The 16,636-nt window shown below is 39.7% G+C and overlaps 2 pseudogenes; both read right to left on the bottom strand.

The window, feature by feature from the left end:
* Nucleotides 1–5,562, bottom strand: part of LOC147169402 (arachidonate 12-lipoxygenase, 12R-type-like) — a 5,685-nt pseudogene extending 123 nt beyond the window's left edge.
* Nucleotides 5,563–7,544: 1,982 nt separating this feature from the next.
* LOC147169401 (TBC domain-containing protein kinase-like protein) lies at nt 7,545–13,981 on the bottom strand (annotated as a pseudogene).
* Nucleotides 13,982–16,636: the final 2,655 nt, after the last annotated feature.

The raw sequence follows: 16,636 nt of genomic DNA, 5'->3' as shown, positions 1-16,636 counted from the left end.
CAACTGTCTCTTCAGCGTAATGGGCCTCGGGGTAGTGGCCGAGCGGGACCTGTTGACATAAAGAACATCTGTGAATTTATATAACACATCTGTCATCAACCAATTCTCTTTTTATTTTAGACACTTTGATCAGCTTGACCTGGTCAGACAGATACTAGACTGTTTTCACAACCAGTCCTCATGTGCTCCTTTGGCTGGGAAAAGACATGTGAGCGTGTCCATTGCAGTGTTCTGAGGGGGATTCTTCATGACTATGAGGCCTACTATCAATCCCTTTACAACTGGAGTAGAAGCTTTGTTTGCATTTCTAGCAAGTCAAACTTCTGCTTGGTTGAATCCTCCACCGGTTATAATCTGAATTGAATTTAATAAAATGTCAAGGCAGCATTGTAGACAAGAGGTTCGCACTTGTGCCTTACAGTTCTACCATTCGGGTCTCGAATCTTGGTTTTGTCTTTCCTGTGTAAAGTTTGCATTGTTTCCTTGTGCTTGCAGGAGATTTTTCCTTTCTCTGGGTCTTGCTCTCAAGGGAGGGAACATTGTATCATGCGATTGACAGATGATCATTTAAATGCACTTGCAGACTGTCATGTATTAATGTTCCTACCCTCACTTATGGGCACTAACTTTTATTCATGGCTGAAGTGACAAGACCATCACAAAAATCACAAATACAATACAATACAATACAATGAATTTCCTTCAGAGGCAGGCTGGAATCACCCTTAGGAAAGTTTAGACATCCAGGAGTGACTCTGACTTTCCGCAGCCGTACACCAGGGCAGAGCTACGACACACTGAACTAGCTAACTTGGAACTCATGGAGGCGGCTTGAGAAAGGGGGATCTTAGCGTTGCTAGTTAGAGTGGTACCCCCACGACCCAGATCTGGATCAGCGTGACAATAAGTGTCTGCCTTTTCCCCACAAAATTGTTGTCACGTCAACTTTGGTGTACTTACAAAGTCTGAGGACTGCCTGCTGAGCAGCCAGACCGTGGCCATTCCCTGAGCAGTCACTTTGATCGGGGGCAATGTCTCTAGCATAGTGGCCTCGGTTGTTGTCCCCTTTTCAATTGGTGGAGCTCGCTGCAGGGTGACGGGAGTGTTGGGCATCCAGCCACCATAGTCATACTGCAATGAGGGTTTGCATTAAGACCGGAAGTAATACAAAGGTTATTTCTGTTTATCACACCTTTCCGCTGTTTACAGCTGCATGTTGGCACGAGCTGGTGAACATCACCATGGTGGCAAACTTGGTCAGTTCAGGTACAGTGGTGAAACGCTCAGGGATTTCTGAGAATGGAAAATAAGAACATGATTAAACTTTATCACTGCCAGAACCTTGAACTGCTGATAAATAAAATGTGCACGCACTTAGCAATGTGTAGCATCATTCTCTGTAAATATCACCTGTTTGTGGCTGGGAAAGGAATCCGTGTTCAAAGATGTCCCCAATCCAAGTCTGCAGTTCTGAGTCTTGTAGGACCTTTCTGTGTCACTTTTGTAGTAGTACTGTATTACTCTCTGCACATATCTTTTGAGACATATCCATTCTGCTAAATATTTTCAATTATACTTACAGACTCTATAGTATCCGACAGTGGTTCTCAACCCCGATCCTCGAGTACCCCTATCCAGCCTGTTTTCCATGTCTCCCTTAGCCAACACAGCTAAGAATCGTTATCAGGCTTCATGCAGGCTTGGCTGATTAGCTGATCAGTTGAAACACCTGTGTTGGCTGAGGGAGACATGGAAAACAGGCTGGATAGGGTTACTCGAGGACCGGGGTTGAAAACCACTGGTATAGGGTAAGGAGAAATATATCTGCACATTCAATCAGATCCTCGAGAAAATTTAAATTTGACCTAAGTGTCGCCCCACTACAAAAATTTGTCAAGACTGGTGTTGCAATAATTTGTCATGCAAAAAGTCGTACTTGAAAATGATGCTCCAGTTGGAGTCCATCATCTCTGTAGTAGAAATTGGGAACGTCCTGCAAGTCGCGATTAGCAATGTTGTCAGGGATGCAAAGGGATCTGTAGGTGATCGAGGACAGCGATCTTTCCAAGATCTTCGTCAAAGCCTCTCCATCAGAAGCAGCAAACTGAGGAATGGTACAGTACATGGTGTAAAGGCCTCGATACACCAATCTGACGTAGGCCAAATGTGACCAACGCCTCCCCCCTGTGGCATCAGCCTGGCCGTCGGCACGTCACGCGATGGAAAAATTACAGAAAAACACACCATAACAGACAGGCACCGACGCCATTTATTAAGTATCTTCTGCATGAGAACTAATCCCCCTCCCTATCTTTGGTGGCGGTGACGTGGGCCTCGTAGGATGTCTTGGAATTTTATTTGAGCATTCATGGCTGACGCAGATTCGCGCGAGTTATGAAATAAATGACAGCGATTGACGACGACGCGCGAGGAATTCAAATCAGTGTAACCAGTTCACAGTGACATAATGTTAAAGAGATTACATTAGTATTTTAAGACCTTCCACAGTTAACTATAGGCTATATGCTTGATTAAAGCTTACCTTTGACACCATGGCGATGTAGTTTTTTATAATCCACTATGCTTGCTTTGAATTCATTTGGACAGAATGTTTACTGATAAAGGCTACTTTTGTCACTATTCCATGGAGGTCTCAAAGAAAGTGGGTGTGCGTTTAGTCCGCAGAGGCGGTGCGGAGGTGGGTCTGCACCTAATGACGTCAAAAAGTGAGCACCTGCTTGTTTTCTCACGGTGGGAGGGTCTGGTGCTTGGAGAGCAGAATGGCCTAGAATATCTCATAGAGGGGTGAATGGAGGAAAACACCACTTCGGTGATGTTTTTGGTGGGGAATTAACATTTTAACATGGCTAAAAGCTCAAAAAGTTCCTTTTTTACGTTACAGTCCCTTTAAGAAATATGTTTGAAGACAATGAGGATGTTGAACATTTCGAAGGCTTTGTAACTGAATGCATGATGAATGATTACCACTTGATCCTTGAGGTTATTTCAAGTGCGCTCCAGTGTTGAAGGTAAATTAACCGCAGATGCAACACAGTTTGTTGATTAAAAAAAAAAAATATATATATATTGAAGGTTTATAATAATAAACAGATTTGTGTCAACGCCATAGGAGTAAGCTCTGAAATGATTTTGGAATTATGTTTCTATCTGTTTCAGGAGATGTCGAGATATTTAGTAGGCGGTGACAATATTGTTGAATTTCCAGGAAAACTTCAAGTTTTCAGGGGTGATTCAAAAGTCACCTACAGGTTTTAGAGGCATGTTTTGGCAGGCGCTTTAGGCCTAAATGGGTTAATCAGGCGGCGCAAGCCGACGCCCGGACGCTTTCCGACGTCGGATTGGTGTATCGAGGCCTTAAAACAGAACAGCTTAAATGTCATGCTGAAAGGAAAGGTTGACTTTTACCAGGGTGAAGACTCCAATGGGTCCTATGAGCTGCTCCCGAGCTAATTATTGATATGTAGAGTGTATCGAGTGTGAGGTATGAGAAGCTAAAGGGATAGAAGGAAAGACCATGAAACAAAATCTTGAGACAACAGATGTCTTGATTGACATTTAGTTGGTTGAGAAAAGCTCCTGTTACCTTGTACAGTGGGTGCACCATGGGCAGGTTGCGCAGCAGTGACACTGCAAAAACTTCAGCCAACAAGTGAGTGCGCAGCAAGTGGGCGTTGATTTGGTGCTCTGAGAAATCAGCACTACTCACAAAAATCTTAGCTGTCAGCCAGTCGTACGCCGGGTCAGTTGGTAAAAAGATGGGATTGTCCTCGGCCGGAGTCTGCTTCAGCTTTGGGAGGTGGTGCAAATATAATCAAAGTAAATATGGACGTTTGGGGGACATCATGTTGTATTTTTATAACTGACAATTCTGCAAATGATCTGCACTGTAGCTCCATTCTCCCCTGAGATACTTCTCCACTTATTATTATTTTTTTAACGGAAAATCATTGCCTCAGATTGAGGTGTTGATTTTTAACCCAGCCATGTCACATTTTGATAAAGCCATCATAATTACAAACCATCAACGCAACCAATACAGACTCCATATCCCTCACCTTGTACCGGACCTATGAGGTAAAAATTCAACTATTAGGAGAATCTGCCAAACATTCCCAGCACGCCGACATTATATGCTTGGGCCTGTCAGATTTGTTCAACAGGTGGTCAGCTAAGCCCCTCTCTTTACTTGAGGGTCCATGACATTCAGTCGCAGATCTGATGATATATTCACAGTACAAAGTTGATCACTGGCCTGTGACTGGGAGTCTGGTGTCACGTGCACTTATGGTCGAGCATATGGGACCCAACGTGATGTTAGTAAGTAGATAAGAAGTCTTGTAACATAGCCCGTCTATCTATCCAATACTGCAGAATCTCTCTACCTTACCCATAAACGCAGGCTTTGGACATTCACCATTACAAATATTTGACCCGTACATTGGATTAATCTAATGTCACCTGAATGGCAATTGGCATCAGCTTGTCGTCGGGTCTTTTGTGAAGCAAGACGACGGGAGCCACTAAGTGTTGCTGCATCCCTTGTATGGTGTGTGCTAGCATTCCGTCAAGGTTCTTGTAGTCACACAGGTACACGTTACCTTGCTGTTTGACGGCAAATAAATATGAATGCTTATATTGTCTGTACTACATACCGTATAATCAAGTGCAAAGCCGAGTTTTTGTGTTGTTGACAAAACAGCTCTGAATATTCAAATCTCAATTAAAACGATTGTGAGAAGAATATGAAACAAACTGTTACCTTCATCTCATTGTACAAGTTTGAGTAACCGGGAATGGAGACCATGTCATCAGTCATGGGGAAATTCTCGGGCAGAGTTTTGATACGTTGAATCAAGGTGGGATTGACTCCATTTAGGAACTGATATGAAAATAACCAGTCCTCCTTCCAGTGTTCTTGGACGTAATCTGACAAAAGGAATAAACGTTTAAAGCACATTGTAGTAAGATAAAATAGAACTGTCAAAGTTAAAGTGTTGACTCTGGAGATTCATTTAGACAAAATAGACAAAAATGACCTTATCAAGTTCATCTTGATAAGGTGTGTCGTGAACAGGGAGGAAATAGAAAGAACAAAGAGATGATTGGCATATGGCATCCCTGCCTACTAATTATCTTTGCAAAAGTGAGTAAATCATGAAGTTTTTATTCTAGATGACACACTAATTGCAACGTGGCTTCCAAATAATTAAAACTGCATTCACGTCTTTCAATTAAAACTGACAATATATTTATTTTTTGTGTGCGTGCAAGTATACTCATCATTTCATGTTTTAATATGGTGCCTTGTGGGGACCTTGGTTGGCAACCAATCAGCTTTTGGCACTTTAAGTACAAACTCAAATGAGAACACAAAATAAAAATAGTGTTTTAATGTACTTACTGATCCTCTGGAGTGATCAAAGACTTGAGCCATGTGCGGTTGCTCTTGCCATCTGTGCCCACCAGCTTGATGTGCACGTTGTTCACCGTGTCGGCGTGATTTCGGTTGCCTGTGTAGACGGTCACCTTATAGTTCACCATTATTACGACTGAATGATGAGGAATACTAATACGGGAAATTAGATTTCTCGTTCAAGTAGAGACAACCGGCCACAAGTTTCTTGTATATTATGTATGGTTGTTAGGGGGAGGTACCAGTGACTGAGTGAATGAGTGGTTTTTATTTTCGTTTTATTGTCTGATGTATCTGCGCAATGTTGTGACATTTTAATTTGCAAGCTAAGCACTTCCACATTTAAATCCCATTAACAGTAAATGCAGATGCAGTACAGTAAGGCACTCAAGAATCGGACTCATCTGGTGCATCATGTTAATGACGATATTCCTTTTTGCACAACTGTATGATTATGTCAGATGTGATCACCCGATATAATCGTTAAGTAACAAATTTGGTCAAATAAGGAATGTGATTTGTTCAGATTATCTTTTGATCAACGAATTAGAAGCAATCAAAAATGAAGGATGCAGACAACCAACCAAGTGATATGCAACGGGGGGAAAATCTTATTAAACGGGGTCATTTTTCCCGCCCAAAATAACAGGCATTGTACATTTTATTTGTGACACTTAAGTGGAACAGGGATTACTGAATGCTTTCACCCTTTACAAAGCTTTTCTACCTTCAAAGGGCTCAAAGTGAGGACCTTGATAGAACATGATCAAAATTCCTTGGCGGCAAGTAAAACGGTTTGTGACCATTAAAACTGTTGGTCAATGTCTGGCGAAATTTTTTGTGAGCGTTCTCGAGATCAGTCTTGGTCTCGAGGCTGGTCCCAAGACCACTTTTTAAGGGTCTCGGTCTTGTCTCGGAATTGTAGGAATTTTTAGTCGGCCTTGTCTCGATAGGCGGACTCTGAATTTCTGATCAAGAAGGTGTGGGGTGAACCAGGAGGAAATATAAAGAACAGAGATGATTGGCATACGGCATCCCTGCCAGGTAATGGCCCAACAAGATTACGCAACAAAAGCAGCAGCATTTCTCAACTTTGGCTGCTGGCGTTATCGAGTTTTACCCATCGCAAGAGTTACTTGGTTATTTAGTGTAGCAAGATTGCAGTTTGTCAAGAAACGGTTTCATCCCTACGTTACGCCCTTTTTGCGGTTTGACCTTCTATCTAATTGGGTATGTTTCTGTATGTGGGCTGTTTTGAAAACAGTATTGAAGCTAAGGCAAAATATAAATGAGTCATTTTACTTTCAGTTGTACTTGCTAGTACTTGTTGGAGAAATCAAAAGTAATTTACGAACTTTGCAAAGCCAAATCCAAATAGCATCTTAGTTGAATGTCTTTGGTGTATCATCTCAGAGCAAAATACCCTACTCAACTCAATACCTATGGGGTCCTCGTAAATCAACGCTGCTGGATTGTAGCGCTGGTAGGCAGGCCTCAATCTGCAAGCAAGGCGTTTTGAGAATTGTTCCTATGAGAAGAATATTAGAAAGACGTCTTTAAAGCTGTTAGTTTTTATTGTTTCGTTCAACAGTTGTAAATAAAAATAATATATATTTCCAAGGATCAAATTAAGCTAGTCTTTGTATTGAAATATATTTTATTTTTTTAATTGTTTTTATTTTGCCGTAAAAAAAGGACAGGAAGAAAAAAAACGTACAAAATAATGAACAAAATATAAACCGAAGATTGCCGTTTCTCAAGAAACGGTTTCATCCCTACTTTACTTTGGTGCGGTTTGACCTTTATCTAGTTGGTTATGTCTCTGTCTGTGGGCTGTTATGAAAACAGTATTGAAGCTAAGGCAAAATATAAATGAACTGTGACATCTGACTTTTTTTTGCAACTGAGTCTAAAACAATCTTGGACAAAAAAATTCATTCAGGTCAGACATCAAGGTGTGACGGTAACCCAACTGCTACATTAAACTACAGTTTTGATTATTGTTAGTATCATCAGATTGCAGAGGCTGATGAGTGTATAATTACTAGTTTTTATGTGACTTAAGAGGCGTGCACATTTTTTTTTAAATTAGTTTTTTTTATTCCTTCATGATGGTATCAGAAAAAAACACACACAAAGAATATGTACATAGTCTTTTCCATTTGACTCAACCGCTTGGGCTCAGATCTGAGGGGAAGGGACAGTCAGGAGTCCTGTGGGCTTCAGCTTGTTGATCCCTCCGTCTAGGATGCAAACCCGTGGGAATTGCACCTTGACAAGGTGTGCAGCAAACTAGGAGGAAGCAGAAAGACGGAAGATTTGACAGAAGAAAAAACCCTGCAGTGGGGCGTTCTAGCATGTGCCGTGCATTATGTGCAGCCGCACAGGGCAGCATTGGTGGGGGGCGGCAATTCAAAGAAACGGCTTTCTTTTGTATAATGCCCAGTTTTCCTTGTTTTCAAAGGATTATTAACAGATTCATTCAGTTTTCATGAGAAAAGCATTATAACATATCAGGATTATAGCATATTGAAAAATGCATGTTGTAATGGGAGTCAATGGGACAGTAAATAGTTCTAGGGATGGGAGTGTATTGTCGATGAAAATCTACTTTTAATTGGCTTGCAATGAAAGATCTGAAGTTATTTTAAAGAACAGCTTGTTATAAGATCCTGTATGTGGCCAAAATGTAGCCTGTTAACCTTGAAACTCAACGATCTGTGAACTAACGAAAAAAAGAAAATCTTGCCATCCTAAAATAAGTCATTTTTTTTAGAAAACATGAAAAACTGAACTAAGCACTGATTATATGTATTAATAATTTCATTTCAGGGGACGGTAGAATTGAAGGATTTTAGCACACAACTTGGATTAAATACAATTTACTATAGGGCAGTCTCTTCAAAGGCTCGGAAAGCTTATTTTTTCTAACATGAAATAAGGGCACGTTTTCCACATTTGTTTTGTTTTTCCCAACTTAGTTAAGGCAAATTTTATTCCATTGAAAACACAAAGGAATTTGGATGATGTTCCATCATCATTAGGCAATCTGAAGTATGCATCTATTTTGTGACACAATTGCTGGTATGATACATGCAGGAAACCCACAATTGATGTCATACTTTTATAATATCCAGGAAATGTACTTATTAATATGATTAAGCTAATATTAAGTCATTTGACTTTCATTACCACATAAGAAAATAACTTCTGCGGATTTAATTTTGGAATGACCTCCCTTATTCATTCAAAATAGTTTATTTCCAGTTTTGTGAAAAAAAACAGTTACTACCAATTATGTATAAAATTCTTTGCCGGACCGTGTGCTTTTGTAAATGCGTCCTTACCACAGAAGCGCTTTTCATAGCGTGGCCGATGACGACAACAACCCGTCCTTTGTAGTTCTGGAGGGCTCCTGTCGTAGGACATTGCAGCACCTCGTCATCGGTGCCGAACGCCGTGCTGAAAGGAATGTTGATGCTGCCAGACATGTGGCCTTTGCTGAAGCTGGTTTCCGTGAGGTTAAAGACCATTTAAAACCATGCTGGATGCTACCTTACTTAAATAATCCATCGTTAGTTTTCCTCATAGCACCTCAAAGAAATCTGTCAAATGCCCATCGCTGGACAAAAAGCTCTAACAATTGCAATTCCTCGGGGTGAAACCTATCCTCTTCTTTCTTGGTGTGAAACTCAAACCTGTCGTATTATAATTCCATTTCCAAAACAATAGGACTATCATATATACAGTAATTCAAGATAACTGTGAGAATAGTGAGGTAAAGAAAGACAAACTGGTGAACCTTCTAAAATGAATGACAATGCCCTAGGGGGGGGAATCAAATTTAACTAACTGGCTGAATGTTTTGAACAATTTTCAAAAGTTGATTAGATAGGAAAAAGTACTTAAAAAAGATGGGTGGCTGGAGTACAAGGAAACAAAATGAATCTTCCAACTGATGTTACAGCCTGTGCACACCATTTCCCGATGATGAAATCTACTAAGGAAATTGATAAAGAGAGAGAAACATATTTCACAACACCTTGGCAAGGATACTCCTCTGCACTCCGAATGTCTACAGCAATAATTCTTGGCCTGTTGGCTTTGGTCCGGTTATTTGCGGTGTACGACATCTCACACAGGTCGATGAAGTCCTCTGCCGAGATGCGAGGGGACACTTCAGCTTTCAGGTCCAGCAGCACAAGAGGTTCCCGAGACTGCAAAGAAAATTTGCAACTGGAGGTCACCTCGTATTTCATATATTGTATAGGCCTATACACATTCTGCTCGTGGTGATTGTTTCAGTTAACAACTTATATCGTAAAAGATCTGAAGGACGCTTTGTTTTTGGTTTTTGATGATTAATTTGTCTTATGGTCCCAAAATTGTAATGCGGTATGGGACTCTGTAACTGTAATAAGAATATTAACATATGATATGTAACTGGTCATATTACTTCATTATTGCCTAAATGTAATACATTACTGTAAATAACACGTTAGCCCAACACTGGTAAAAAAAAATATATATATATATATATTTATATATATATATATATCATGTAAAATATATACTCACTAGGTCCGTCTTGGGGAAGTCCTGGTAGTCGGATGAGTAGTACGTTGTGTTTTTCCCAAAGCCGTTGTCACCTGAGACCTTCGGTGGCTGCGCATGTTGTCTGTATGTTGCACTTTTTGGCGTCCAGAAGAAGAGGTTGATGGATTCACGGACGCAACGTTCAATGTCAATTTCTAAGGGGGAAAACAGCCAAATGAAACAAGCCATCCGTTGATCAAGGTTGCAAAACACTCAAAATGTCTCTAGCACTGAAGCAAAATGACAAAGAAAATATGGCCATAAAATGCTTCTCCTTGGAAGAGGTAATGACCGTTTATTTCTTCAAACTACATTCCCATGGTACAGCAGTGGGATATTTCGAAAGTCATTTACATAGACCCTTACATCCTTACATGCAAACAAAAAGTTGTACCTATTTGGTCCTTCCCTTTTCTATTTGTGTCTACTTTTAAGAGAGCTCAGTATTGTTCATTCGGTAATTTTACCGATTCGACATGTCATCATCATTGCGCTCTCTCTCTTTTTTTTATTTATTTTGCATGTATGTGTGTGTGTGCGTGCGTGTGAGTGTGTAGTCATTAGTTCACCTACAACCTATTAAAAATCCCATACCGTTCACCTAAACCGAATACTAAATGTGAAAGTTTAAGATTTCAGTTTTTTTGGGGGGGGGGGGGGGGGCAGACGTACTGATATCACTGAGAGCTCCCTGAACATTTTATTATAAGTTTTTTTTTTTTAAACATTTTGAAAAGTTTGAAAAGTTGTTCAATAAGTATTAATGTTAAAGACACTACAACAAAGTCAAGATTGGCATTTGTATTTTAAACAATTTTGACGGCAATATTATGTCTTACTGAAAATGAATATCGTCTTCAAATATCGGTTATCGGCCTCGTTGACTACTAATAATCTGCATCGGTATCGGCCCTGAAAAAACCCCATAGCAGTCTATCTCTAATATAGTTGTGACCAAAAGTTGTGACTTTGCTTTGCGATGAATTCACAAGAATTCTGCTGCCACACGCCATCAGATATTGTCTTAGACAGAGTGAGGCAACACTTGGCTCATTATTAAAAAGTATTTTTGCATGCACTGTTCCATGGAACTGTTATCACTTGTAAGCTTGTGATCACTAGGAGTCATTTTCTCCCCTTTATTGCATAATGCACACTAAAAAGGCAATTTCTGGTTGTTCGGCTATGCTGATAATTTTGGGACCTCCTGCACTCACACAACCTGGTGTGACTTAGTCTTTAAGCTTGAATGCATACTGCGCTGCAATCTTTTCTGTTCTTTTTGTTTGACATTGTTTTATTGAAGCTCCACAACAGAGTGTGCACTAAACCTTAAAACAAACGCAAAATAGAAAATGCGACTTTCTGATTCCTTCCTCCATTGCTGTTTATGAACACATGCGCTAAAACGATGATGTCCCTCAATGTGAATTTTCTCGACTTAACTCCTTAAAGCGTTTAGCAAAAGCATCAGCTCCTGCATTGTTTTTCCTCAGGTCTGAAGCAGCAATAAAGGGGCTGGCCGCTTTAGATATTAACTAGCTGGCAAGGGCTCTAGAGAAAACTTGGCAAAAGGAGCATTTGCCTGACATATTTGACCTTTATAAGGAGAACTGCCTCTGCCATGCCCTCATTCCTTGCATATGCACGTCAGGTAGTAAAAGCATTTGCCAAAGCAAGAACTTTACAAGGGAAGTTATCCCCCGAGCATTTTGTACATTCTGAATGCCACATGGTCACTCTGTGCAAATCGTATGTGTTTGTGTCGTGCGAGTGCTACAAAAAGAGAGCGCTAACCGAAAAGCCCGTAGGTAACAGCGTCAACTTGTGGTGTAATATTACCAGTGGAAACCACAGCACATATGTCAGTCTTAGTGATAAATAAACAAACAATAACAATAGAGGAGAGAGAATGTCTCTTGTATTTACTTCATGACATTTGGTTCTTGCATGTTGTTAGCCACGCTTAGAAGAGACTCAAGGAAGCAAAGTGAAGACTGTGAAGAAAAATACTGCAGCACCTAGGCTGACTGAGTACTTGAAATAATAGCGCCTCTCCCAAACTGAGCCAAGTACTGTGCAGTAATAGCCAGCTGTCTAAAAACTTTTGTCCATATAATGTCGCTTTAACTGGAGTGTTTTGGTGCCTGGGGCAGCCTGGTTGCATCTCATTTCCACACAGATGCACACTGAACTTGCAGTAGCAGATAAGGAGATGGATTTTACGGAGGAGGGATGCCAGTCCTTGCAGTGGTTTTATAGATGAACTTTGACTTAAAGTTGGGTTCAAGTGTGAAATTCAGGGCGGTTTGACAAAACTTGATAATAATAGTATCAGGACTCCAGGTTGGCTCAAGCAGAACGTGTGTGGGTCAGTACTGCCTTCTCAATAATTTTTTTGTTACTATAAATAATACACCTCTGGAGGGAAGGTAATACTCTTTGCGCACTCTAAAACAATGAGAGCGCCACTGTACCTATTGTAGTGGATGTGCAACTTCACACTATTTTAGTATGGCCAAAAAAATATGTTTCGGTAATCAATTTCAATACAGTGGAAATTTAATCAATTTCAATTGCAAGAGCTAGGGCTGTGCAATTAATCAAAACTAAATTACAATTTCAATTATTACACTAAATCAGCATAATCGTAAAAAAACAAAAAATTATGAATACTAATTTGGAGTTGTTTACATTTATACATTTGCACCTTTATTTTAAAATAACAAATGTAATACATTTTGTTTAATCCAAAAGGAACTTGCATAATTATAGCGTTTCAAATAATTTTATTTGCCTTAATATTTTTTACGTTTAAACCTTTTCTCGTTTTGTGCCCAAAAATAAATGACCGTCCTAATTGCGATTTCAATTCTTATCATTATAATCGAATATTTTCTTCATAATCGAGCATCCCAGAGGAGCAGCCCTACCAAGAGCACCATCTCGAGGAGTAAAAAAAAAAAAACCCATCACAAGTGGTTCGTGAAGCTTCATTTTACCATCACTAGTCACGAATGTTATGCGGGCTCCCTCTAGTGGCATGCCTAAGAATCACAGCCTAATCTGTAAATTGTATTTCACTGTTTTTGTGCAATTAACTCATTTAAGCATTTGTTTCCCTATATTTATAGGTAGTGCGTAATTTTACAAGTGTATCATGTTACAGTGGCTTACAATAATATTAAACATTTTTAGGGATAAAACCAGCCTCATTTTTTATGTACATCTACAATTGCCTTACTGAGTTACTGTATTTTAACGTTGGTAATGATGGTGGTACGTTTTTTCGGGTGCTACATGGTGTAAAAAGTTTGAAAACCACTGCTGTAATGCATACGTTAAGGGTCACCTGGTAGGTCAGAGAACAGCAGGATGCACTCGTTGAAGCAAGAAGGCGGTCCCTGAGCTGCTGCAATATGGCCATGCCGATGCACAAGGGGAACGACGAGTTCCCCGGCAGCAGTGTGTCCCACAGGTGGAAGATCTTGTGCAGTGGGAACACATCTGCAAAGGCGAGTGCAGATATGGAAAGAAGAAAAAAATTCAAAGAGACGCAGCAGCATGACATGTGTTGAAAATATTAGGTGTACCGTTATGTTCTAGTGCCACTGTTCTGTTACGTTCATTTCAAAGGAGCATAAACAAAAGATGACATCACGCTTGCTCAGGAAACAGTTAATGATCAATCATGGCTGTTTGCTGCCGTCACATGACCAAACTCAGAAAACAGGTGAGCTGAGATTGGTCTTTGCCAGTTTCCTGATCACCTGTGATGTCATTTTCAGTCAACAGCAAGTGGCAAAATGTGTTTTTTAAAGGTATTAAATGTACATGAAAAATAATGAAGTCATCAAATTAATTCTAGACAAAATATTAACTTCTAATGCTGCTTAAAATGGCTGGAGGAGTCACATCACTTCAACACAAATCACCTGGGCAACTACACATGATTGCAAACTAAAAACTAAAATTAAATAAAACAATTCATCGCAATCAAATAAAATAAAATTATATGCCACACATAATTTAAAAAAATGTAAATGGCCAAAATGATTATCCTGACTAAAATTAGACAAATATGGTTTCTATTTCTACTTGACTAAATAGAAATGAGATGAGGTAAATGAGATGAGGTTGAGTAAACTAACAAGCGCAATTAGACTAAAACTGAGACAAAATTTAACAAATGGTTGATCAAATTAACACTACCACCAAATACTACATATCCTATAAATAATAAACAGGTCCAGATTCAGTGGAAGAGGATACATCAACTTTGTGTAACTGCAGTGGCAATCAGATGCAGTTTTAGGTATGACCGGTCAACACGAGACCTAGATCTTGTTGTGTGTGTGGTGCTTTGGTAGATGCGTCTAGATCTGGCCTCTATCAGGGTACAGAAACCCTAAGTCTGTGCAAACATCATGATATATGTCCCTTAATGCGGCCAAAGCAGCTCGGGGTTGCCCAATTTGCACTGATGTCCTTATTAAATCAGTCAAAAGTGCTCTTGCCAGTTCCAATGAAGGTGTAACATGAGCCGTGACCGGCGGCGGATGCAACAGTTTGCAAGCAATGACAGCAGACATTTTGTAAGACACCTTAGAACTGTTCTAATTTATGAAAAATGCATCACATGGCTCTATTAAAGACAGGCTGGTAAAACAAAAACAAGTAACATAGTGCTTAAAGAAAGAATCCAAATTTGAAAAAGGTTTCAGAAGGTTATTGCATCATACTCAGAGGTGCATTACTTTACCTAACCTGATTGAAGTATGAACAAAACATGGCAGGGACAATTTCACCTCCCAAAATGAACCACAATAACATACAAGCATAGCACAGTACCTCAACCAAAACTAAGCATGCACTCTTTATTAAATACAATTCATGCATGAAAAGAGCATAATGCATTAATTAAAATGATATGGGAAAAAAAATACATTTATTTAAGTATGCTATACGGTCTATTTATTTTTATTTTTTTTACTTCACTCCTATCATATTGAATTAGTACTTTTATGGTAATGATTACACAAAAGGATCATTCAATGGCATTGTTCTGTTTAACTCCCAGGACCAGGAAAAAGTTGCTTCAACGTAATGATTTATTTTTCCCACACGTACCGCTCCTCTGAAGATGACCAAAGACCTCAGCCACATGCGGTCACTCTCGCCTTCTGTGCCCACCAGCTTAACCTGGTTGTGTTATTTGTCCATTTTCTGGCATTTTTATGTTTTTCTGTGTTTCATCAAAGAAAAAGTATTTAAAAAAAATACACTCGGGACCTGACATTTCACCAGGATTGTTAAAAAATGCAGAAGTTCAAATTGGCGCCATGCTGCAATTTATAATTATTGCAAACAGGAGGGAGAGATTCACTCGAAATTCTTGTAATAATGCCAGATTTTGGCTCATTGACTCCCGTTATAAATCACAGTTTTTGATATGCTGTAAACCTGATATGTTATAATGCATTTTCCGTGATTACTGGTGCAATCGCTTCTTTGACGAGTCATAAACATGAAAATAGAGGAATTTGTGTGTTGAGAGTGTTAACACCCAAAATCCACTAGGTGGCGCCATAGGCTAATAAATGAATTTGCTTGTGCAAAGCCTGCTGCAGATTGGTCAAAATGAATGTGATAACGGTTGGCATTACAAAAACGTTTGGTGTTGATGTGTTTGAGCTCACTTTCAGTCTATTTGGGCATGCATATTAGCAGGCGTGCACAAGAAAATACAAAGGTACTGCCCACAAATGCAAAAAGAAATTCACTTGTTTATTGTTACTGGTTGGGTGTTGCATCTTCTTTACTCTTATTGGTTCCGGCATTTTTGAGGTCGTTGTTCTCGCGATGATCACTACTTTGCACGACTCTGTCTCGACATGGGTTCAAACTTTGGATATTTGTGCAACTTTTGATGTGTACTTGTTGGAAAACACTCTTTGCCTTCCGCGCGTTCGTTTTCTTTCGGGTAGTGAGAATGTTGGTTATCCGAATGCAGGCTGGAGATCGGTGGACAGTCACTTCAAAGCTTTTATTTCTACAGAATATTCCGGACACAAGCAAGTTTACAGACAAATGGCTGCAGTCCTCTCGCAAGTGTGTCGTTACAGCAGACTCCCAGCATTCTTATACTATCTGAAAAAGCAGTATCATAAAACCCCCAAATCTTCAGGAAACAGCCCCCAAACCCCAGCCCTCAGCCCTCAGCTAAGACAGACATCATTCAATACACATTGACAAATGGCCCTTTGATGTGGAAATATAGTAGGTCTCAGACCTGACGTCACCTAGCATAAGATTAGACTTCAACCACAGACAAATGGCCCATTGTTGTGAAAATAGAGGAGGCTCCCCCAAACATAATTTAAACACTCACCCAGCTCTACTGAGGAAATTAAAGCAGTTATGACTAAATCTAAACAGTTATAACTAAATCTAGGTAGAAGACCCTCAACAACTGTATGCTGACTTAAATTTTCAGCGGTTGTACTGAACCAGTAGCAACACGCATAGCATTATAGGACTGGGTCCAATATTTTTTTTTTTATCAACGCTATCAAAAAATTCCCTGAATATTTGTGCGGTCTTTCT

The sequence above is a fragment of the Leptonotus elevatus genome, chromosome 8 (genome assembly GCF_054856555.1).
Source record: "Leptonotus elevatus isolate MCC_2025b chromosome 8, RoL_Lele_1.0, whole genome shotgun sequence".
Taxonomy (NCBI): Eukaryota; Metazoa; Chordata; class Actinopteri; order Syngnathiformes; family Syngnathidae; genus Leptonotus; species Leptonotus elevatus.
Note: the sequence above shows the minus strand (reverse complement) of the source record. Positions and strands in the feature narration are given on the sequence as shown.